This window comes from Macaca mulatta, chromosome 13, assembly GCF_049350105.2.
Source record: "Macaca mulatta isolate MMU2019108-1 chromosome 13, T2T-MMU8v2.0, whole genome shotgun sequence".
Taxonomy (NCBI): domain Eukaryota; kingdom Metazoa; phylum Chordata; class Mammalia; order Primates; family Cercopithecidae; genus Macaca; species Macaca mulatta.
Window position 1 is genome coordinate 114,704,825 of NC_133418.1, and position 24,344 is coordinate 114,729,168.

At 47.0% G+C, this 24,344-nt stretch overlaps 1 pseudogene; it reads left to right on the forward strand.

Moving 5' to 3' along the window:
* Positions 1 to 14,837: 14,837 nt before the first annotated feature.
* LOC114672026 (small nucleolar RNA SNORA26) lies at positions 14,838 to 14,951 on the forward strand (annotated as a pseudogene).
* The last annotated feature ends 9,393 nt before the right edge of the window (positions 14,952 to 24,344 follow it).

The window sequence follows — 24,344 nt, forward strand, 5'->3', positions numbered from 1 at the left end:
GGGAGGCCCCGCCCCGTTCCCCGGAAGGCTCCTCTGCATTCCCAGCCTCAGGTGCCCCGCCCCGTTTCCGCTGCGCGCTCTCCCGCTCATACGCCCCCAGCCCGGACAGGTTTGCAGGTCCCTGGCCAAGGTTAGCGCGACTTCCAAAAGGCTGTTCCTACCTGTCCACCATTAGGGTGGAAAAACCGCGGCCCGGGGAGCTCAGCACTCACTGTGTACCAGACGCCGTGCCGAAGGTGGTCATAATAATAATTACGGCTGCAGCACCCACAGCCTCTGGGCACCTGGATCGTGTGAGGCTGGGTTTTTTTTGTTTTGTTTTGTTTTGTTTTAGTTTTTTGGTTTTTTTGTTTTGAGACAGGGTCTCGCTCTGTTGCCCAGGCTGGTGGCTGCATCATAGTTCACTGCAGCCTCAACTTTCCGAGCTCAAGCGATCCTCCCACCTCAGCCTCCCAAGTAGCTAGGACTGCAGGCATGCACCACTCTGCCAGGCTAATTTTTAAATTTTTTGTAGAGATGGGTTCTCGGTATGTCACCCGGGCTGGTCTTGAACCCCTGGGCTCAAGCCCTCCACCCGCCTTGGCCTCCCAAAATGCTCAGATTACAGGCGTGAGCCACCGTCCCACCGGGGTTGGTATTTTTAACCCCGTTTCATAGGTGAGGAAATGAAGACCTGAGAGGCAAGGAAACTGCCCAAGGTCGCACAGCACAACTGCACAGCAGAACGTTTCTACCCTAACTTTTTATTATGAATGTTTTCAACATACAGAATAATGGAACGATTGCTAGCATTCGCCCACTACCTAGGATTCAACAGCTGTTTCTATTTTGCCATATTTGCCTCATGGCAAATATGGCAGACACCCCCTCTGTGGGTGTGTGAGGCTTATGCTTTTTTATGGATCATTTGAAAGTGATAGATATCATGACCCATTACCCCTAAACGTTTCAGCTCCTAAAAATAAGGACACTCTCTAACATCACCACAATACCACATTTATCCCTAGGAAAACTAACAATACTCCAGTATCACCTAATATCCAGTCCATATTCCTGTTTTTCCAATTGTTTCAAAAATGTCTCATAGTTTTTTGGATTTACTTTTTTTATGCAGGATCTAATTAAGTACATGCATTGCGTTTGGTTATTATGTTGCTTTAGACTCTTAATAAAGCTCTTCCACTTCTTTTCCCCACGACATTGGCTTTGAAGTACAGGCCAGTTTTCTTGTAGAATGTCCCACATCCTACATTTGCCTGATTGTTTATTCACGGTGTCAATTAACTTGTTTTCCTGACCCCTGGACTCTACACTGGAAGTTAGGTGAAAAGGCTTTATTAGGCCCTGCTTGGAGGCTCACGCCTGTAATCCCAGCACTTTGGGAGGCTGAGGCAGGCAGATCACCTGAGGTCAGGAGTTTGAGAGCAGCCTGGCCAATATAGGGAAACCCCATCTCTACTAAAAATACAAAAATTAGCCAGATGTGGTGGCAGGCGCCTGTAATTCCCACTACTTGGGAGGCTGAGGCAGGAGAATTGCTTGAACCCAGGAGGCAGAGGTTTCAATGAGCCGAGATCACACCATTGCACTCCAACCTGGGCAACAAGAATGAAATTCCGTCTCAAAAAAAAAAAAAAAAAAAAAAGGCAGGTGGGGAGTGGTCGTTATTAGACTTAGGCTAAAAGTTATTGGCAAGAAGACTTCATAAGTGATAATATAGCTAGGATTTGAACCCGGGTCTGACTAACTCCAGAATTCCAGACTCTCAAAAACTTTAATATGAACTGCCAATTACATTATATATATTATATATAAAATATATAATATATATATAATATATATTATAGAGAGAGAGAGAGAGAGAGAGAGATGAGATCTCGCTATATTGCCCAGGCTGGTCTCAAACTTCTGGGTCAAGCTGTCCTTCTACCTCAGCCTCCCAAAGTGCTGGGATGACAAGCATGAGCCCTTGCGCCCAGCCCAGCATTCTTAATGTAGCACGGCACAGTAGCACCACAACCACAAGTCTCAGGAGCAGCCCAGTTCAACTTTATAATTAGTTTATGTGTCACTCACTCAGAGGTCAGCAGGAAATGGTTAAGCAGGAAGCAGGGTGGACAACCAGATGAAACTGTCTGATGTTGATATGAGTGTCACCACATCATGTGTGTCTAGAACATTCGCATTGGAGAGCTTCAGCCACTAAGAGGCCATTTTCAGGAGATGGTGAGGATGGGGCAGCCAGCACAGTACAGAACCTTTGGGATCAATGATTTTCTTTGTGCTCAGATAACCTCTAAAATGGTGTTGAAAAGTGATGTGCCACTTTGCACACATTTAAAGTGACATTTAGCCAGGCACAGTGGCACACCGTTATCGTCCCAGCTACTCTAGAGGCTGAGGAAGGAGAATTGCTTGAGACCAGGCATTTGAAACCAGTCTGGGCAACATAGCAAGACCCCTGTCTCTCAAACTAAAATAAGAATTAAACTGACATTTAAACTTTTTGTCATAAATTAAATAGTTACAGGAGATGTAATCTCCATCATGTTGCAAATATGAGCACTTTAAAACGAAAACTGGCCAGCATAGTGGCTCACACCTGCAATCCTAGCAGTTTAGGAGGCTGAGCTGGGAGGATGGCTTAAGCCCAGAAGTTCAACACCAGCCTAGGCAGCATAGTCAGACCTTGTCTGTATGAAAAATAAAAAATTAGCTGATTGTGGTGGCACGCATCTATGGTCCCAGCTATTCAGGAGGCTGAGGCAGGAGTATTGCTTGAGCCCAGGAAGTTGAAGCAGCAGTGAGCCATGATCAGGCCACTGCATTCCACCCTGGGCAACAAAGCAAGATGCTATCTCAAAATAAATAAAAATAAAAACCACAACTATGTGCTTTTTAACTCTTAGAATTTAGAATCCACAGATTTCAGTATGTTTCTTATGCTTATTTAAAAATTCTTAGTCTGGCTGGGCACGGTGGCTCACGCCTGTAATCCCAGCACTTTGGGAGGCCAAGGGCGGCAGATCATGAGGTCAGGAGATCAAGACTATCCTCACTAACAGGGTGAAACCCCGTCTCTACTAAAAAATACAAAAAGTTAGCTGGGCATGGTCGCGGGCGCCTGTAATCCCAGCTACTCAGAAGGCTGAGGCAGGAGAATGGCATGAACCCGGGAGGCGGAGCTTGCAGTGAGCTGAGTCTCACCACTGCACTCCAACCTGGGCAACACAGTGAGACTCCGTCTCAAAAAAAAAAAAAAGAAAGAAATTAAAATTCTTAGTCTGTCACATCTTTTTTTTTTTTTTTTTAAGAAACAGGGTCTTGGCCGGGCGCAGTGGCTCACGTCTGTAATCCCAGCGCTTTGGGAGGCCAATGTGGGCGGATCAACTGAGGTCAGGAGTTCGAGACCAGCCTGACCAACATGAAGAAACCCCGTCTCTACTAAAAAAAGTTACAAAATTGGCTGTGCTTGGTGGCGCATGCCTGTAATCCTAGCTACTCATGAGGCTGAGGCAGGAGAATTGCTTGAGCCCGGGAGGCAGAAGTTGCCGTGAGCTGATATGGCACCATTGCACTCCGGACTGGGCAACCAGAGCAAAACTCCATGTGGAAAAAAAAAAGAAGGAAAAAAAAAAAGAAAGAAAGAAACAGGGTCTTGCTCTGTCACCCAGTCTGGAGTGCAGTGGTGCAATAATGGCTCACTACAACCTTGAACTCCTGGGTGTAAGCAGTCCTTCCACCTCAGCCTCCCAAGTAGCTAAGACTACAGGTGCACACCATCACACCCGGCTAATTTTTTTTTATTATAGAAACAGGGTCTCACTATGGGTCCCAAGCTGGTTTGAATTCTTGGCCTCAAGTGATCCTCTAGCCTCAGCCTCCCAAAGCACTGAGATTACAGGCCTCAGCCACAGTGCCTGGGCTTTGTCCATTTATTAATTGGGTCATCTATCACTTTCTCATTGATTTATGGGGGCTTTATATGATTTGGACAGTATCTCTTTCTATTATATATGTTGCAGTTTTAGTTTCCTGTTACTCCATTTATGTCTTTTTTTTTCTTTTTAAAAAAAGTATTAAGCTTTATTTTGAGATAGTTTAAGACACACAGAAGTTGCAAAAATGGTAGAGTTTCTTTGTACCCTTCATTCAGGTTACTCAACATCTTGCATAACCATAGTACATTGTCAAAATCAGGAAGTTGACAGTAATTAAATTACTAACCTTGTTTGGATTTCACTGGTTTCTACATGCAGTCGTGTATTTGTGTGTGTGTACGTGGTTCTTTGAAATTTTATCACATGTGTAGATTTGAATAACCATCACCAAATCAGGATACAGAACTGTTCCATCACCACAAAGAGGATCCCTGTGTTGCTCCTCATTGTTAACACCTAGCCTTAACTCCTGGCAACCACTAATCTGGTCTCCATCACTGTAATTTTTCTTAGAGAATATTCTATAAATGGAATCATATAATGTGGAACCCTTTGAGATTAATTGCCTTTTTTTTTAACTATAAATAATGCCCTTGAGATTCATCCAAGTTGTTGAATGTATCAACAGTTTCTTCCTGTTTATTGCGAAGTAGTGTGCATTTCCTTAGATGGCTGTGCCATAGTTTATCCATTCACCTGGTGCAGGACATCTGTGTATTTTGCTTTCTTGTTTTATTTATTTTTTTTTGAGTTAGGGTATCACTACGTTGCCCAGGCTGGACTCGAACTCGTGGGTTCAAGTGATCCTCCCACCTTAGCCTCCCAAGTAGCTGTGATCACAGATGCATACCACCAGGCCCTTGCTCATATCTTGCTTTCTAACTAATTAATTTCTATTCTTATCCCCTCTCAAACATTGGTTGACTTTACTTCTTTTTTTTCTTTTTTTTTTTTTTGAGACAGAGTCTGTCTGTCGCCCAGGCTGGAGTGTAGTGGCACCATCTTGGCTCACTGCAACTTCCACCTCCCAGGTTCAAGCAATTCTCCTGCCTCAGCCTCCTGAGTAGCTGGGATTAAAGGCACCCACCACCATACCCAGCTAATTTTTGTATTTTTAATAGAGAAAGAATTCCACCATGTTGGCCAGGTTGGTCTCGAACTCCTGACCTTCAGTGTGATACACCTGCCTCAGCTTCCCAAAGTGCTGGGATTACAGGCATGAGCCACCGCACCCGGCCGCCCTTACATTTTCTTTTGAGTACTGCTTTGGCAAATCCCACAGGTTTTAATGGATGGTGTTCTCACTTTTGCATTTTTTAAATAGTCTGAGATGTGGGTTTTGATTTCCTTTATTACCTAGATCTGGTTTATTTAGAATGTTAAAACTTTTCATTTCCATGTGCTTTGATTTTCATTTTGAGTATCTTTTCATTCAGATTACATTGTTACAATCATTAGATCAATTTTAGGAGAACTGACATCTTTATGATATTGAGTCTTCTAATCCTGGCTATGGTATATCCTTCCATTTATTTATGTTGTCCTTAATTTTTTTCAGTAATTTTTTTGTAGCTTCCTATATAGCGGTCTTGCAGATTAAAAAAAAAAAAATTTCCTGGATATTTATTATTTCTTATTCTATGATAAATAGTATCATTTAATTTTTTTATTTTCTATATTTATGCACTGATACATATAGACATTGTTTTTCATGTTATTAACCTTAAATCCCACAACCTTGATCAATTCGTAAATAATTTGGTTTATCTGTGGACTCCTTTATATTTTCTTCATTCACAGTCATGGTGCCTGTAAAGAATGACAGTTTCATTTCTTCCTATCCAATTGTTATGCTCATTTTTATTTTATCTTATTATCATTATTATTATTTAGATACAGGATCTCACTCTGTCTCCTGGACTCAAGTACAGTGGCACGATTGTAGCTCATTGCAGCCTCGAACTCCTGGGCTCAAGCGATCCTCCAGCCATCACACCATCTACATGGAATCTAATTACTTATATATTTGGTTTACATCTACTATATTAGTATTTGTTTTCTACTTACCCACCTGTTTTGTGTTCTTTTGTCTCTTTTTGAGACAGAGTCTCACTCTGCCACCCAGGCTGGAGTACAGTGACGCAATCTTGGCTCACTGCAACCTCTGCCTCCTGGGCTCAAGCAATTCTCCTGCCTCAGCCTCCCGAGTAGCTGGGATTACAGGCGCCAGCTACCACGCCTGGCTAATTTTTGTATTTTTAGTAGAGACAGGGTTTCACCCTGTTGGCCAGGCTGGTCTCGAACTCCTGACCTTAAGCGATCTGTCCGCCTTGGCCTCCCAAAGTGCTGGGATTACAGGCGTGAGTCACTGTCCCTGGTGTTTGTCTCTTTTCAAATATTCTTTGGAATTAAAAGGTTATTATTTGGCTGTGCCAGGCCTCACCAGGTGCATTCTACCTAGTGACTTCAGCTTATATCACATGGAGAAGAAAAATTACCAACCTGAGTCCCATCCAAATTCCTGAAACACAAAATTATGAGATAAAATGGTGGTTGATTTAAGCGGCTAAAAGACAGAAGTCTCATTTTGAAAGCTTAAGGCCAGACACAGTGACTCACGCCTGTAATCCCAGCACTTTGGGAGGCCAAGGCAGGTGGATCACGAGGTCAGGAGATCGAGACCATCCTGGCTAACACGGTGAAACTCCATCTCTACTAAAAATACATTTTAAAAAATGAGCCGGGCATGGTGGCGGGCGCCTGTAGTCCCAGCTACACGGGAGGCTGAGGCAGGAGAATGGCGTGAACCCGGGAGGTGGCCGAGCTTGCAGTGAGCGGAGATCGCGCCACTGCACTCCAGCCTGGGTGACACAGCAAGACTCCGTCTCAAAAAAAAAAAAAGCCAGAAGTTTAAGACCAGCCTGGGCAACAAACATAATGAGACCCCAATCTCAAAAATATTTATGTATATACGTGTGTGTGTGTGGTCTTAAATATTTTTAAAATTATTGCAAATTTATATCAATTCTCATAAGTGATTTAAGCCATATTTACATATTATTATAATTGATTCACTTGAATACTTTGCTATTGCAAATAAATAAAATGCTCACAAAGTCACAAAGAGCATTGTTGGGAGCCCCTGCAGATGCATCCCCATGCCCCACTCCACTCTGTGCAAGGAGGGAGGGGAATGCCCTGGCCTGGGTGGAAGCAGCAAACAGCTTCCCCATGGCCTCATTCCAGCAGGTTCAACTGATGGGAGGGAGTGTCCCTAGGAGACAGAGGCAGGAGATGAGGTGGGCGATTCTCTCTCACTCCATGAGGGTCACCATAGGCTGTCTGCATCCCTTGATCAAAGGTCTCAACTCCTATCCTCATACAATCCTGCTTCTCTGCGTCTGGTAACTGCTCGCTCCCCACCCCACTGTTCCTAGCCCCAGGGTACAGTACCACCCTTAGGGTTTCCTTCACCTGCAGAGAGTTCGGGTGGAGACCCATGAATAGGCCAGGCATGGTAGCTCATGCCTGTAATTCCAGCACTTTGGGAGGCTGAGGAGGGCAGATCACCTGAGGTCGGGGCTTTGAGACTAGTCTGAGCAACATGGTGAAACCCCATCTCAACTAAAAATACAAAAATTAACTGGATGTGGGGGCAGGCACCTGTAATCCCAGCTTCTTGGGAGGCTAAGGTAGAGGTAGGAGAATCACTTGAACCCAGGAGGCAGAGATTGCAGTGAGCCGAGATCGTGCCATTGCACTCTAGCTTGGGAGACAGAGCAAGACTCCATCTAATAAAAAAAGTTTTAAAAGACCCACGAATAGATTTAGCCTCAGAAGCCTTTTGGAGAAGCACTCTTTGGAGTGCCTTGCATTTGGTCAAGGCTGATTTTCTGACGCCCGAATGAATGCTGCCATGCTGATTGCAGGTTCCAGATCCCCAGAACGCTGTGGGACTCTCTTCCTCCCCCTCTGAACACTCATCCCTGAGATGCTCCTTGACAAAGAGCTTTGGGAAGTGTTACCTACTCACCTCGTCTCCCTCCTGGAGCTCTCATTAGCAGAGTGAAGGTCCTGAGAATTCTTGCAGGAAAGAAACCTGTGTAACTTCACTGGACTTAGGATAAAATTGGATCAGGTAGCCTGTCCCTTGGCCCTTCTGGGCTCCCAGGCCCACCACCTGGCCTTCACCGTCTGGATCTTCCCCTGCAGCTGAGGGTGGAAAAGAAGGCCAAGGAACACTGCTTTCCCTCCCCAGCCTCCTCCACCAAGACCCCCCCTCACTCTTGCGGGTTTTTCAGGAAGGAGAGGGAAACCATTCACGCCATTTTTCCAGTACCATAGATGTTATTAAGAGAGAAGAAATGCATTTGAACCAAAGCAGCAGGTGTAGGGATGTGTGCGTGTGTGTGTGTCCTTTATTCTACCAAAAGCCCCATCTCCCACTCAGACCCTCAATGAGTCCATTTTTCCTTTTCCTGAGCACACACTATGTGCCAAAATTTACGAAGGAGTGTCTTGCCCTTGGAGTTGTTAAGGATGATTATCTTTAAACAATTGCAGAGTGCAATCCTCACACATAACAGGTGCTCCACAAGTGGAATGGAACGACATGCTGTGTTTGGGGCCAGACATAAAGATCTTATTAATCTCCGTATTTCCTCCAGCACTGGGCCCTACCCATGGCAGGACCACATAAATAATAAATTTTGTTAAGAGCCAATGATGATGCAGGGTAGGGGGTAGGGTCATCAATCTCCCAAGCGCTGCCCTCCTCAAATACATAGAGGACCCTAATCCAATAGTGCGCTTTTCCCCTTGGCATCTGTCAAGCCCCTTAGTCACTCTCACCCCCTCCACTGAGGGGCAGATGACTGGGGCTGCCCCCAGTCCTCCTTTGTGGAAGTTCCAGGAGCCCGAGCTCTGGGGTTGTCCTGGAAATGTGTGCCGCTGGGGGTGCCCCAGCCTCGCGGTAGCTCAGGGCCTCTTCCTCCAGGCAGAAGTAGTGAAAAGCTCTGGCTCCCCTGCTGGTAGGAACCGGGAGAAACTGACCTGAAACACCACCTGAAGAGGCCAGGTGGGCCTTGTTTGGAGGCGAGGGCAGGACGCAGTTGTTCATTATATAGAAGACAATGGGACATTTTTATTGCAGAAGAGACGTTTTATTGCAGAAGAGACATTTCTTTTCCACACTGCACGCAGGTGTTGACACAGTCTGCTGAGCATCAAAAAGAGCATGAGGCTGGGTGCGGTGGCTCACACCTGTAATCCCAGCACTTTGGGAAGCCGAGGCAGGCAGATCACTTGAGGTCAGGAGTTGGAGACCAACCTGGCCAACAAAGTGAAACCCTGTCTCTACTAAAAATAGAAAAATTAGCTGGGTGTGGTGGCGTGTGCCTGTAATCCCAGCTACTCAGGAGGCTGAGGAGGGAGAATCACTTGAACCCAGGAGGCCGAGTTTGCAATGAGCCAAGATCGCACCACTGCACTCTAGCTAGGTGACAGAGCGAAAGTCTGTCTCAAAAAAAAAAAAAAAAAAAAAAAAGCATGAATTTGGAGGACAGACCTGTGGAGCTGTGGAGCCCCTCTCTCCTCACTTGCTGCTGGGCCCCGGGCCAGCTCCACACTCCTCTGGGAGCCACTGCGCTGGGAGGCCTTCACCTGCTACCCTGCACAGTCCTCCCACCGGTCCTCTGTCCTGTGATCCAGGGGAGCTGCTTCCCCCTCCCCAGGCTTCTGCTTGCCCACCTGGAAGGATGGCGTTTAGACTGCACCAGCTCTGTCCTTTGAGCTCTGACTTCCAATCCTATTCATATGTCCAGAGCCAAAGGAAAAATAAGGTTGTGCTTTTGTTTTGTTTTGTTTTTTGTTTTTTGAGACGGAGTCTTGCTCTGCTGCCCAGGCTGGAGTGCAGTGGCCAGATCTCAGCTCACTGCAAGCTCCGCCTCCTGGGTTTACGGCATTCTCCTGCCTCAGCCTCCCGAGTAGCTGGGACTACAGGCGCCGCCACCACGCCTGGCTAGTTTTTTGTATTTTTTAGTAGAGATGGGGTTTCACCGTGTTTGCCAGGATGGTCTCGATCTCCTGACCTCGTGATCCGCCCGTCTCGGCCTCCCAAAGTGCTGGGATGACAGGCTTGAGCCACCGCGCCCGGCCACTAAGGCTGTGCTTAAAGCAGCCCCACCCATCACCAGAACAGGGTGGCCAGGGCTAGGGCCTCAAAAACGGTCATTGAGTTGACAGCAGCCTTCAGCTGGTGATACATTCTCCATTCAGTTACCAAACTTTTCTCATGAACTCCAGGGAACAGGTTTTTTCCACGGACTTTCTGGGAAACTGTATTTCGAGTTTTAAGTAGCTGTCTTTTGCAAAAGCATTTATAGCTCACTGTTTGAGCCTCGTTATCTTCTACACCCTCTACTGATTGCTCAACATGCATAATCACTTTTAATTGTATTCACTTCTCACAACAACATAGCGAAGTGGGCATTTATTATTCATCGCACTTGAAGGCGAGGTGAGATGAAGTAGTTTATCCACAGCACACAGACAGGAGACCCCCCCTGAATCCAGAGTGCCTCCATTTCCCAAGTGCCACTGCTCCATAGAGCTGGAACTTGGGAACAGACCCCACTCCTGCTCCAGACAGACAGTGTGCATGTGGCCAGAAATATCCCTGCTCTAGAAGAACAAAAAACTACGAGGAGCAGTTCTGAGGACCATTTGCCCAGGCTTGTCCCAGAGGAGAGAGAGGCTCTCATACATCTCCTCTCACACTATTCAGCAAGGTAACAAATAGGTATTGAGGTTCAGACACTGTAAATGCAATGAATAAGTATAATAATTAATAAACATAATCGATAAGTATATTAAATTGTACCTTAGAAGGCAAAGGGCTATGGAAAGAAAATAGAGCAAAATAAAGGGATCTGGATTGGCCAGGCGTGGTGGCTCACACCTGTAATCTCAGCACTTTGGGAGGCCGAGGCAGGCGGATTACCCGAGGTCAGGAGTTCAAGACGAGCCTGGCTAACATGGGGAAACCCCGTCTCTACTAAAAATAGAAAAAATTAGCGAGGCAGGAAACAACTCTCTTGAGATGCCTGTCTCCGCTGACAGCACGAATGGTGAAGGAAAGGGTTTGGCCCCCGCAAGCGCCTTCAGGATCAAAGTATCAGCTCCACAGTTTGCTACCGAGGTGGAAGAATGCTGCCATTTGGAAGGAGAGACCCCACCTCACCCCAGCTCACTGGGACCACTGTCCCAGCCATCCAGCTGGGCTCTGGACCTTTTGTTTTGTCCTCTCCATTCCATTTCCTGTGTTGGGCAGCTGAAACTCACTATAAACTCCCCACAGCCCTCAGAAGGAAAACCAACCTGCTCGGCCGCAGTCAAGCTTCTTCTAATCTGGACCCTCCCACCTCCCCTCCCATCCCTCCTGGCTTACTGGGCTGCTGGTGATCTTCTCTCTCGGCTCCATGACTGAACCGCCCTTCTCCATTGTCTCTGCCTGGTGAACCCCCAATTATCTTTTTTTCTCTCTTTTTTTTTTTCTTTGAGACAGAGTCTCACTCTGTTGCCCAAGCTGGAGTGCGGTGGCATGATCTCAGCTCACTTCAACCTCCACTTTCCAAATTCAAGCCATCCTCCTGTCTCAGCTTCCTGCGTAGCTGGGATTATAGGCGTGTACCACCACGCCCAGCTAATTTTTGTATTTTTAGTAGAGATGGGGTTTCACCATGTTGGCCAGGCTGGTCTCAAACTCCTGACCTCAAATGATCCACCCACCTTGTCCTCCCAAAGTGCTGGGAGTACAGGCGTGAGCCAGCACACCCAGCAACCTCTGTTTATCTTTTAAGAAGCAGTTCAAAAGCTGCCTCTGCTGGGAAGTCTGCCCTGATGCTCCCAGGCAGAGATACTTGCCCCCATGACTTTGTGTGTGAGCTCTATCCAATTTATCCCCTGGACTGCAGTTACTTGTTCACCCTTTTATCTCCCCACCCAGCGTACATGCTTTTTGAGGGCAGGGTCGGTCTATATCAAGCTCATCTCTCCACAGTGCTTAGCACAATGCCTGAGACTAGCAGGGCCGCAAGTGCTTGCAGAATTATAGACGAGATGTTCCCTAGACGTTAGATTCCGTCTCCGTATGCTAAAGGCACCCCCATCCCCACACTCAGCATGGGGCCTCACATGCAGCTGGTGCACAGTCAGTGCATGTGAGCTAGCTGACAGGCTAATCAGAGGAAGATCAAATCAAGGGAAGTACCTTACTTAAGCTCTTCTCTCCCCACCCAGTGTTCTGAAACATGCAGCTAGAGGTGAGGGAGGGGCCTGCTGCGAGCTGAGCTTTGTAGCTAAGACTCGAGTGGTGTTACTTGGACTGCTGGAGTCCAGAAGAGCAGGATGGCCCAGTTACCATGGCAACCTGAGCTTGCTCTAAGGGCAGCTGGTGTTCAGATCTCATTTGGACTTGGAGATGCAGTGGAGAGCCTAATGTGATGATGGTTCAGATGCCACACAAATCCAAATAATCCCCTCACACATTTGACTGCTAGAAGCGGGCACGTGGGTGCCAGGTTATATGAACTGGAAGATGGACCATGATCATTTTAGGAGTGGAAGATGTTGACCTGGCTCCGGTCTGGGAGAGAGTTCCCTCAAAGACAGGGACACATGCTTTACAGATGCCACTGAAGCCATTTGTGCAACTGTCTGCTGGTCTGTTAGTGTCAGTGGCTTGCTGGTGATGGAGGGCACAGCCAGGAGTCAGGATCCTGGCCTCAGGTTAAGGAAGGTGTCAGGAGAGCACAGTCCCTGGAGGGAGACCCCGAGGCTCCCCCATGGATTAGCTGTGTGACTGTGGGCGAGTATCTTGGGCTCCCCAAGACTCCATGCCCTGTCCATCAAGTGGACGTTCACAGAGCCTACCCCATAATGCTGCTGAGGGAACTTCAGAGCCTCATAGGGTGCCCAGCACTCCGCAGCCCTCAACAAAGGATTGCTCTGGAGCACGTGCTGGGTGGCTTTGGAGAAGTCATTACCTTCCTCAGGGCTCTGTTCCCAGAGTGAGTATTATCCAGGGTTCCTTCCACTGCAGACTCCAAAACTCCGTGTGTTTGCTGTGTGCTCATCCAGCACCCGCGTGGTGCCACACAGGCCACGTGCCCAATGCCATTGTGGGGGCAGGAGGAACCTCTCTTCACTTTTGGATTTCACGTTCTTCAAAATGCAGGATGCTTTTTAGAAATCAGATTGCTCAGCCTCATGCCTGTAATCCCAGCACTTTGGGAGGCCAAGGCAGGTGGATCATTGAGGTCAGGAGTTCAATACCAGCCTGACCAACATGGTGAAACCTCGTCTCTATAAAAATACAAAAATTATCCAGGCATGATGGCAGGTGCCTGTAATCCCAGCTACTCAGAGGCTGAGTAGGGAGAATGACTTGAACTCGGGAGGTGGAGGTTGACATTTTACTCCAGCCTGGGCAACAGAGCAAGACTGTCTCAAAAAAAAAAAAAAAAAATGACCAGGTGTGGTGGCTCACGTCTGTAATCCCAGCACTTTGGGAGGCCAAGGTGGGTGGATCACCTGAGGTCAGGAGCTCGAGACCAGGCTGACCAACATGGTGAAACCCTGTCTCTAGTAAAATTACAAAATTAGCTGGGCGTGGTGGTGCACGCCTGTAATCCCAGCTACTCCGGAGGCTGAGGCAGGAGAATTGCTTGAACCTGGGAGGCAGAGGATGCGGAGAGCTGAGATTTACCATTGCACTCTAGCCTGGGCAACAAAGGCGAAACTCCATCTCAAAAAAAAAGAAAGAAAAAGTCAGATTGCTCTTTTCCTCACTCGAGCAGTGAACTTAGTCCACGTGGGAAGTAGCACCATCTCTTGCTGTTCTGCCCTTGCCTGGCACACTGACCTCCTTGAAGGTCCTGTGTCCTTAGTACCTCAGTACCTTCCCTTCTCATTTTTCTCTGCTTGGAGGCACTCCTACTTCTTTCTTTTTTTGAGACAGGGTCTCATGCTGTTGCCCAGGCTGGAGTGCAGTGTTGTGATCACGGTTCACTGCAGCCTCCACGCTCTGGGCTCAAGGGATCCTCCCACCTCAGCCTACTGAGTAGCTGGGACTACATGCATGCACCACTATGCTTGGCTAATTTTTATTTTTTTGTAAAGATAAGGTCTTACTAAGTTGCCTAAGCTGGTCTTGAACTCCTGGGCTCAAGCAATCCACCTGCCTTGGCCTCCCAAAGTGCTGGGATTCCAGGCGTGAGCCACTGTGCCCGGGCCTTCCTTTGTATTTTGTACCTGTTATTACATGTTTCTTCAGTTACTTTAACTATTTAACATCTGTCTCTCCCACTGGCCCCTGAGCATCTTGAGGGTAGGAATTATGGATTATTCATGCCTATATCCCCAAATGTATCACGTGGTAGGTGCTCTATAAACATTTGTAGAATTGAATCAAATGGAACATGTGGGGTGTACACTTGTGCAAACAGATTGAGCTTCTTTTCTGATAGTTTCATTTTGGTGTAAGTTTGCTTTCAGTTTAAGTAGTCAAAACATTTGGATAGCTATTCTTTTTTTTTTTTTTTTTGGATAAGTATTCTTGAGTGGACTAAAAATAGCTTTTAATTGATTTCTAGTGCCGATGCTGCAAAACTGGAAATCTAAAAGATTTTATCCTTTTATTAGAGTCTGAAGAAGAAAAGAACAAGGGAGGGGAAATGGTTTTAACATTTTATCTGCCCCCTTTCCTGTGCCTTTTTTTTTTTTTTTTTTTTTTTTTTTTGAGACGGAGGCTTTGTCACCCGGGCTGTAGTGCAATGGCGCGATCTCGGATCACTGCAACCTCCACCTCCCAGGTTCAAGCGATTCTCCTGCCTTCCTGTGCCTAAGGTTAACACAGTGCCTTAAGAGGCTAACACAGAAGGGCAAAGTAAGTCTCCATAAAACCCAAAGACTCTATGAACCCCTCTCTGGATCCTGTCTGGAGTCACAGCTGGGAAAAAAAAAAAAAAACACATTTATCTGCTGGAATAAAGAAATTTAGAAGAAGCAGAAAGGAAACATGATTTTCAGATCTAGTTTCTCGTTCTTCTGAAAGGAGGAATTTAAACTTGAGGGAGGCTAATTTATTTCCTCTTTTTACTTTGGGTTTCGTAACTCAGCAATCTTCCCTGAGGCCCCGGGTGAGAACAGTGAGCTAGCTATGAAGGCAGAAATAAGTAACTAAAGATCTTAGATGGTTAATATTAACGTCCTTTGCTTTTGTGAATAAACCATATCACCTGGAATTAATAGGTGAAACGTAGAGAACTATTAACTAAACCAGGGATTGGCAACCTTTTTCTGTAAGGGCCAGATGGTGACTATTTCTCAGCCATAGTGATGCAAAATCAGCCAGAGAAACATGCAAACAAATGGGTATGTAGCTGTGTTGCAATAAAACTTTATTTGCAGCAACAGTTGGAAATCAAATTTGGCTTGCTGGCTACAGATTGCTGACCCCTGAATGCAACACTCCATTTTCAGGTCTAAGTATTCCCATTCTCTTAAACACACCATCTTAGCTCAGGATGTTCTAACAGAATACCACAGACTGGATGGCTTAAACAATAAACATCTCTTTCTCACAGTTCTGGAAGCTGGGAAGTCTAAGATCAAGGCACCAATAGATCCAGTGTCCTGCGAGGGCTGTCTTCCTGGTTTGCAGACAGCCTTCTTGCTGTGTCCTCGCATGATGCAGAGAGAAGAAAGGGCAAGCTCTCAGGTCTCTTCTTATATGGACACTAATCCCAGTCATGAGGGCTCCACCTCATGACCTAATTACTTCCCAAGGACCCCACCTCTTAATACCAACACACTGGGGTTTAGGATTTCAACCTGTGAATTTTGGAGGAACACAAACCTTTAGTCCATAACACACAGCATGCTTATATAAAAGGAAGAGATGTCCACCAAAGTTGTAAGGTCCATATGGCACAGGGACCAAATTATTATTATTATTTTTGTTTTGAGATAGAGTCTCACTCTGTCGCCCAGGCTGGAGTGCAGTGGTGCAATCTTGGCTCACTGCAACCTCTGCCTCCTGGGTTCAAGTGATTCTCATGCCTCACCCTCCAGAGTAACTGGGATTACAGGCATGAGCCACCATGCCCAGCTAAGTTTTGTATTTTAGTAGAGATGGGTTTCGTCATGTTGGCCAGGCTGGCCTCAAACTCCTGGACTTAAGTGATCTGCCTGCCTCAGCCTCCCGAAGTGCTGGGATTACAGGTGCGAGCCACAGCTCCCAGCCGTGACCAAATTATGAATGAAAAAAACACACCTCTCAGGACTGGAAAGATGTCAGATGAGGCCGGGAGCACTGGCTCACACCTGTAATCCCAGCACTTTGGGAGGCCAAGGACGGCGGGTCACCTGAGGTCAGGAGTTCGAGACCAGCCTGGTCAACATGGCAAAACCCCGTCTCTACTAAAAATACAAAATGAGTCAGGCATGGTGGTGCATGCCTACAGTCCCAGCTACTTGGGAGGCTGAGGCAAGAGAATCACTTGAACCCAGGAAGCAGAGGCTACAGTGAGCCAAGATCACACCATTGCACTCCAGCCTGGGTGACAAGAGCAAAACTCCGTCTCAAAAAAAAAAAAAAAAAAAAAAAAGATGCCAGATGTGTGTGTCTGAATGGTAGTTTCAGATCCAGAAAGGATGACTCACCTCCCACCTGGGTAGACATCCCCTCCATCCCCTCTCTTTATTCCTGGTGCCTTCAATGGCCTATCTGGCTTTCACTAACGCCCTGTTTTACCTAGTCCCCACTGACTTTGAGCTCTGAGGGGCCGTGAAGGGAATGGGCTGAGATGTGGGGATTTGCTTTACAGTTGGGAAGGCCACAAAGCTACAAAGAAGCATGGGCCGGTTCTGTGACAGAGAAAGCCCAAGATAACCAACTAGAAATGTCAAATTTTAAAAATGTGTAGGAATGATAATTTGCTTATTACCCAGAGAGATTTTATGTGACTACCATTAAAGTAACTTTTACCAAAAAAGTATAATCACAATTATTAAAATCTTAGTTTCTAAGAATATATTTAAGACTAAGTCCACTATGAAACGTATTCATGTTTAAAACCCCCGAAGACATACCGAAGGTTGATCTTTGACAAGTGCAAACCTAGACCAGGTACAGGAAACACAGTCTCATGACTGTAATCCCAGCACTCTGGGGCGCCAAGGCAAGAGGATCACTTGGGGCTAGGAGTTCAAGATCAGCCTGGGCAACATAGTGAGACCCCTATCCCTACAAAAAAAAGAAAAAAAATAGCCAGATGTGGTGCCACGCACCCGTAGTCCCAGCTATTCAGGAGGGTAAGGCAGGAGAATCACTTGAGCCCAGGAGTTCAAAGCTGCAATGAGTTATGATCGTGCCACTGCACTCCAGTCTGGGCAACAGAACGAGCCTCTGTTCTTTAAAATAAGAAGAAAACTGCAAAGCTGACTTCATTACTCTCCAGGGGCGCTGTGTGGCTCATAGAATTAAGTGCACGTTTCCTTACCTTGGAGTCTCAGTGAGGACAGCTAGGCTGTGCCACAGCAAGAAACAGCCCCCCACAGAAATGGCTTCTGACAGCAAAGGTTTGGCTGTCAGCCAGGCTGCACATCCATCACCAGCCAGCCAGGGGATCTGCTCCACGACTCCCCTTCCAGGCCCCTGGTTGATGGAGCTGCCACCACATTGAGCGGTACCAGTTGCTGCAGCCAAGAGAAGAATTTGGATAGGATCCTTCACCAGGATCGAATGCTCTAGGCCAGAAGTGACACCTGATCACACAGGGGAGGAGTGCCTTTCTGCTGTGTATCCAGGAGGAGATGTTTGGAGAACAGCGTTCAGGGCTATCAGACATGGCATTTTGGATCTCCCCTATTTCTCCAGCCTCATTTCCCATGACTTGAACAGTTCATAAGAACGTGATTAGGAATGTGTATGTTGATCACGTGTGTGTGTGTGTTTAGGGCAGAGGGAGAAATTCCCTGGCAAGAGAGAGGTTAGTTTAAAATGAAGTCATTACCCAAATCACTGAACTGCTCAAGCTTCTGGGTTAATAGTGTCAGAGGAACTAGCGGGGCCTTAGCTAGCCCATATTGTACCTTCCTCTAGGGGGATACAGCCCTGCTCCATGAGGACAGCTTGGTGAATGGAACATGGCTGACCTGCAGCCTCTATTTGCTTCTTGGTCAGGCACTCTTGTTTAGTGAACAACCCGTACAACCCTACATGTAGGGTGACCAACTCATCTGGTTGACCTCCATGACCTGGGAATATTCTGAGTTCTGGGGAAACAGAAATAGGTGGTCACTGTATTAGTCCGTTCTCGCATAGCTATAAAGAACTACCTGACTTTGGGGGGCCGAGGCGGGCGGATCACGAGCTCAGGAGATCGAGACCATCCCAGCTAACATGGTAAAAACCCGTCTCTGCTAAATATGCAAAAAAATTAGCCGGGCATTGTGGCAGACGCCTGTAGTCCTAGCTACTCAGGAGGCTGAGGCAGGAGAATGGCGTGAACCTGGGAGGCAGAGCTTGCAGTGAGCTGCCGAGATCGAGATCGCACCACTGCTCCCCAGCCTGGTTGACAGAGCCAGACTCCGTCTCAAAAAAAAAAACAAAAACAAACAAACAAAAAAAAAAACCACTACCTGAGACTGGGTAATTTATAAAGAAAAGAGGTTTCATTGGCTCACGGTCCTGCAGGCTGTACAGGAAGCATGGCTGCAGAGGCCTCAGGAAACTTACAATCATGGCAGAAGGTGAAGCAGAAGCCAGTGCATCCTACATGACTGGAGCAGGAGGAGGTGGGAGGGGGGACACACATTTAAACAACCAGATCTCATGAGAACTCACTCACTATCATGAGAACACCAAAGGGGATGTCCACCCCTATGATCCAATCACCTCCCACCAGGTCTCTTCTCCAATTCAACATGAGATTTGGGCAGGGACACAAATCCAAACCATATCAGTCACCCCACCTACATGGTGGCCCTGGGTAATGGTAATAGTTCCATATATTCAGAGCTCAGCTGGTCTATTCTGCTACGTTTGTCATTTATTTGGTTACAGATAGCATAACGAAAGGACCATGGGGTCTGGACAGACAGTGGCTCGAGTCCCAGCTCTGGCTGTCACCGGCTTCAAGACCTTAGGCCAGCTCCCCACTCTTCGGAGCCTCAGTTTTGCCATCCATAAAATACAGGCAGAAAATATCTACCTTACAAGGTTGGTGTGAGGCTCATTTAACGAGCCACGGTCAGTAAAGGGTCGGGGCAGGGCCTGGTGGCTTCTCAGGAAGTGTCCGCTGTCCCCGTTGGGTGGAGGTTGACTGCTCGATGAAGGAAAGTTGCACTCCGCAGGACAGGCGATCGGGCAGCCAGGGGACTTGTACAAATGTGCACAGGCATTAATCAGTAATCGCCATGAGCAGGCTGGGACTTCAACTCCACTTACCACGTTAAACAGCTACAAGTTAAAGAGCTAAGAGATGCTTTTAATATTTAACCTGGGCCTTGACTACAGCACTCTATTCCATTGAGCTGATTCATTGACTGGTTGGTTCTCAGATCTCTAATGAAAAGAAAGAACTTAAGTATCTTCCCAGGTGTCTGGGACCATGGGATGCACGTGTGCAGAGGTGACCATCCCCACAGGCAGCTTCCACATTAGAGAAGTTGATATCCACAGTGGGGGGCTTGAGCTTAAAGTTGGACATTTTGTTTGTTGCACACTCTTTTTAGCCAACAGTATTTAAAGGTTAACCTCTGTAATAACTATTGCATGTTAATGGCCAAATTTACACAGACTCAATTCCCTTTCCCAGCACTGCCCTTCCTCTCCCCTCATACCTTGTCCTCAGAATGATAAATGACCCCCACAAAGTCTAGGGTCCTAGTATGTTTTCAGTGGCCTCCAAATCTCACGCTTAAAACTGTGGGTTCATGGACAGGGGAGTCAGCTCATGGCTCACTTTGTGTAGCAGATTTGCAAGGAGAAGGAAGCTTACGTTCACTGAGGCCAGCGGCTGTGGACACTGGACCTTTCTCAGCTGCTGTTGTGCACAGACCCTGGAGACAGGACAGTCCTTCCACGCAAACATCATCCTACTCAGTGGGCCAGGGATGCGCACCTGAACCTGGAGTAGCTCCAGTTCAGGGCGGCCAGCTTCCTGCCTGCTCAGCTAATCAAAGCCTGCCCACCCCACCCCACAAACCCCCCACCCCCCACCCCCAGGTCTAAATTCCTAGCCGGAGTAAAAAGCCAATGGAAAAAGAGTCTTATATACACGGCAGCAGAGTGAAACCACATCAGCTACCTGGTCATTTTTTTTTTGTCTTAAATATAAGCAGGAGTCAGTGGGGGATGATGCCCTTGTCGCATGTAAAGATCTTAATCGCTCCTTAGATCCGATGCCCACTTCTCACTCCCACCTCCTTTTATACTCGCTGACCGCATCCCGGAGTCTCATCTGTCAGTTCATTGACCCTGTTTCCTCTCCAGCGTCTGTTGTCATGACATAGACTGCAATTGCTCAGCCTGTGTCATCTGGCAGCTCTCTACTGTCAGCTTTCCATCTTTCAGACATGTGTTGAAACCTCTCCTTTGTGATTTTCCCTCCTTCCTATAACTCCTCCTCTATCCCTTTTTCTTTTATCTTAATTCCAGCAAAGTCTCAAGTACCAAGGGAAGGCAACTCTGCACCCGAGCTGCTGTTTTGAGCCAGAAGCCACGAGATGTCTCTAAACAACGAGAACTGCTCTAGTCATGGAAAGAATGCGTCGTAAATTCCAGTGGAAAAGATGGAAACCTTTTGTTTAGATGGGGCACAAGTCATTATCATTTTACTTCAGATTGTTTTACAGTGTTATAGAAAGGGCCAAATCAGCCATAACCAAGACCTGCTAACCCTGAGGACCTCACGTATCTTATTTCTTAGTAAATATTGAAAGGAGTTCTGTAACTCATTAATTATCCTTAATGAATAATGGTGACTCGCCCTTATATTTTGTTTTCCCCTCTTGATGCTGAAACCATGAAACCAAATGCAAAAGCTTGGACACTTTGGAAAAAGACAATAGCAATTATGTGGGCTACTGCTGTCCAAACATAGCAGCATTCGTTAATGGCACTGTGGCTCTCTCAAGTTACCGATTAAGCATTAAAAATAGAAACATGGCTTGCTTATGTTTCAAATGCTGTCTCATTTATCACCCGAATGCAAATACTATTTGTCTGCATATTCATAAGAACCAGCACCTGCACAACACATCTTTCTTACATAACGGCTCGGGAGTGCCATGAACAGTGGGAAACTGCAGCATATCTGAGCTGAGAGAGTGGATCTGCGGGTCCTGAAGCAGGGGCCCTGGAGTGGGGTTTTGAAAGGTGGGTTGGTTTGGCAGGCCATTGTAATGACTGGTCCACGAGTCATGGTGGGAGGAACTGGCTTCACCTGCAGATAGATGCCAGGCTACTCCTGAAGCCAAGGAAAACATCATTCAGGTGCCCGAGTCCTTCTGAAAAGTATCATCAACTGTAGTCCTCTTCCAAGGTTTAATTTGTTTAAGGAAAGGAAGTTCTATTTTCCAAGAGTTAAGCAGAGAGCTCCTAAACTGGGCTTCACCTTCCACCCACCATCACCAGCACCCACAAGCACTATCACTGCATAAAAGAGTCCTTCAGCTGCAGGTGTGGCTGCCGGATCTTTTCTTTTCTTTCTTTTTTTTTTTTTTGAGACGGAGTCTCACTGTGTCGCCCAGGCTGGAGTGCAGTGGCCTGATCTCAGCTCACTACAAGCTCCGCCTCCCGGGTTCACGCCCTTCTCCTGCCTCAGCCTGCCGTGTAGCTGGGACCACAGGTGCCGCCACCACGCCCGGCTAATTTTTTTTTTTTTTTTGTATTTTTGGTAGAGACAGGGTTTCACCGTGTTAGCCAGGATGGTCTCGATCTCCTGACCTCATGATCCGCCTGTCTTGGCCTCCCAAAGTGCTGGGATTACAGGCATGAGCCACCGCGCCCGGCCCGGATGTTTTCTTAAGAAGGATTACACCCCATTTCAATTCTCCAATATTCCTGAGACGTGGCTAACTCTTTCGGACAAAGATTCTTGGTTAATTCTAGAGATGATCTTCGGGGCATTCATCATGTGGAAAGTTTTCAGGTTGCTTGCTTATTACGGGAAGCTTGTAATAAAATCAATCTGGGTTTTCAGCTTATTTGATGGAAGCCAGGTCTACAAATGTAGCAGATTTTAAAGTGTTCTCTCAAAGTGGAAAGAATGCAGGTTCTGGCATTCCTCCCACTGAAGCGGAGCTAATGACAAGTTTTGGGAAACAGTATTGGAATCAAGGGTGGCCAGAAAAATTGATTGCCCTGGGAGGTGAACGCAGGGAGCTGTGGATGTATTTAAATGTGAGTCACATGACTAGCTTCTACTAAGGCAGGAGCAAAACATGATTTCCTTTAAATGATTAAACTGAGTGCAAGAAAAATCTTGTTTCCCTCTAAATGTTGTTGTTCTTTGGGGCTTAAAGAGTTTCAAGATGAGATTTGTTTTCTTAAAAACTTGTTATCAATAGCTTCCAAATGAGACACATCTGTGAACTTAGTGCACCAAATAACATCTGTGTTTGGCCCCACATCCTACACCTGGATGGTTAAAATGGCCCATCAAAAAAAGGTGGGGGGAGAGGCCAGACATGGTGGCTTATGCCTGTAATCCTGGCACTTAGGGAGGCCAAGGCAGGTGGATTACCTGAGGTCAGGAGTTCAAAACCAGCCTGGCGAATATGGTGAAACCCTGTCTCTACTAAAAATATGAAAATTAGTCGGATGTGGTGGCCCGCACCTATAATCCCAGCTGCTCAGGAGCCTGAAGCAGAAGAATCGCTTGAACTCAGGAGGCAGAGGTTGCAGTGAGCGGAGGTTGCAGTGAGTGGAGATCGCACCGCTGCACTCCAGCCTGGGCAACAGAGCCAGACTCCGTCTCAAAAAAAAAAAAGGCAGCAGGGATCATAAATATTTTCTTTTTTAAATTTTTTTTCTTTTCTTTTCGCTTTTTGTTTTGTTTGTTTTTGGTTTTTTTTTGAGACGGAGTCTCTTTGGTTGCCCAAGCTGGAGTACAGTGGTGTGATCTCGGCTCACTGCAACCTCCGCCTACCGGGTTCAAGTGACTCTCCTGCCTCAGGCTCCCGAGCAGCTAGGACTACAGGTGCCCTTCACCATGCCCAGCTAATTTTTGTATTTGTAGTAGCGACAGGGTTTCATCATATTGGCCAGGCTGGTCTCGAACTCCTGACTTGAAGTGATCCACTTGCATCAGCCTCCCAAAGTGCTGGGATTACAGCCTCTTTTTCTTTTCTGTCTCTCTCTTTCTTTCTTTCTTTTTTCTTTTTTTTGAGACAGAGTCCCGCTCCGTTGCCCAGGCTGGAATGCAATGGCGCGATCTTGGCTCACTGTAAATTCCACCTCCTGGGTTCAAGTGAGCACGCAGGCTAATTTTTGTATTTTTAGTAAAGACGGTTTCACCATGTTGGCCAGGCTGGTCTCAAACTCCTGACCTCAAGTGATCTGCTCACCTCAGTCTCTCAAAGTGTTGGGATTACAGGTGTGAGCTACCACGCCCGGCCAGATTATAAATACTTTCTTGTTCTTTTTTTTTTTTTTTTTTTTTTTTGAGATGGAGTCTCGCTCTGTCGCCCAGGCTGGAGTGCAGTGGTGCGGTCTGGGCTCAGTGCAACCTCCACCTCCCGGGTTCACACTATTCTCCTGTCTCAGCCTCCCAAGTAGCTGGGACTATAGGCGCCCGCCACCACGCCCGGCTAACTTTTTGTATTTTTAGTAGAGACGGGGTTTCACCGTGTTAGCCAGGATGGTCTCAATCTCCTGACCTCGTGATCCGACTGCCTCAGCCTCCCAAAGTGCTGGGATTACAGGTGTGAGCCACCGCGCCCCGCCTCCTGTTCTCTCTTAATAATAAAAATAAATGGATGTGAATTTGAGTCCCTTTTTTTTTTTTTTTTTTTTGAGACGGTGTCTCGCTCTGTCGCCCAGGCTGGAGTGCAGTGGCCGGATCTCAGCTCACTGCAAACTCCGCCTCCCAGGTTCACGCCATTCTCCTGCCTCAGCCTCCTGAGTAGCTGGGACTACAGGCGCCCGCCACCTCGCCCGGCTAGTTTTTTGTATTTTTTAGTAGAGACGGGGTTTCACTGGGTTAGTCGGGATGGTCTCGATCTCCTGACCTCGTGATCCGCCCGTCTTGGCCTCCCAAAGTGCTGGGATTACAGGCTTGAGCCACCGCGCCCGGCCGAGTCCCATTTTTATAGCATTTTCTTAGGCATAAGTTT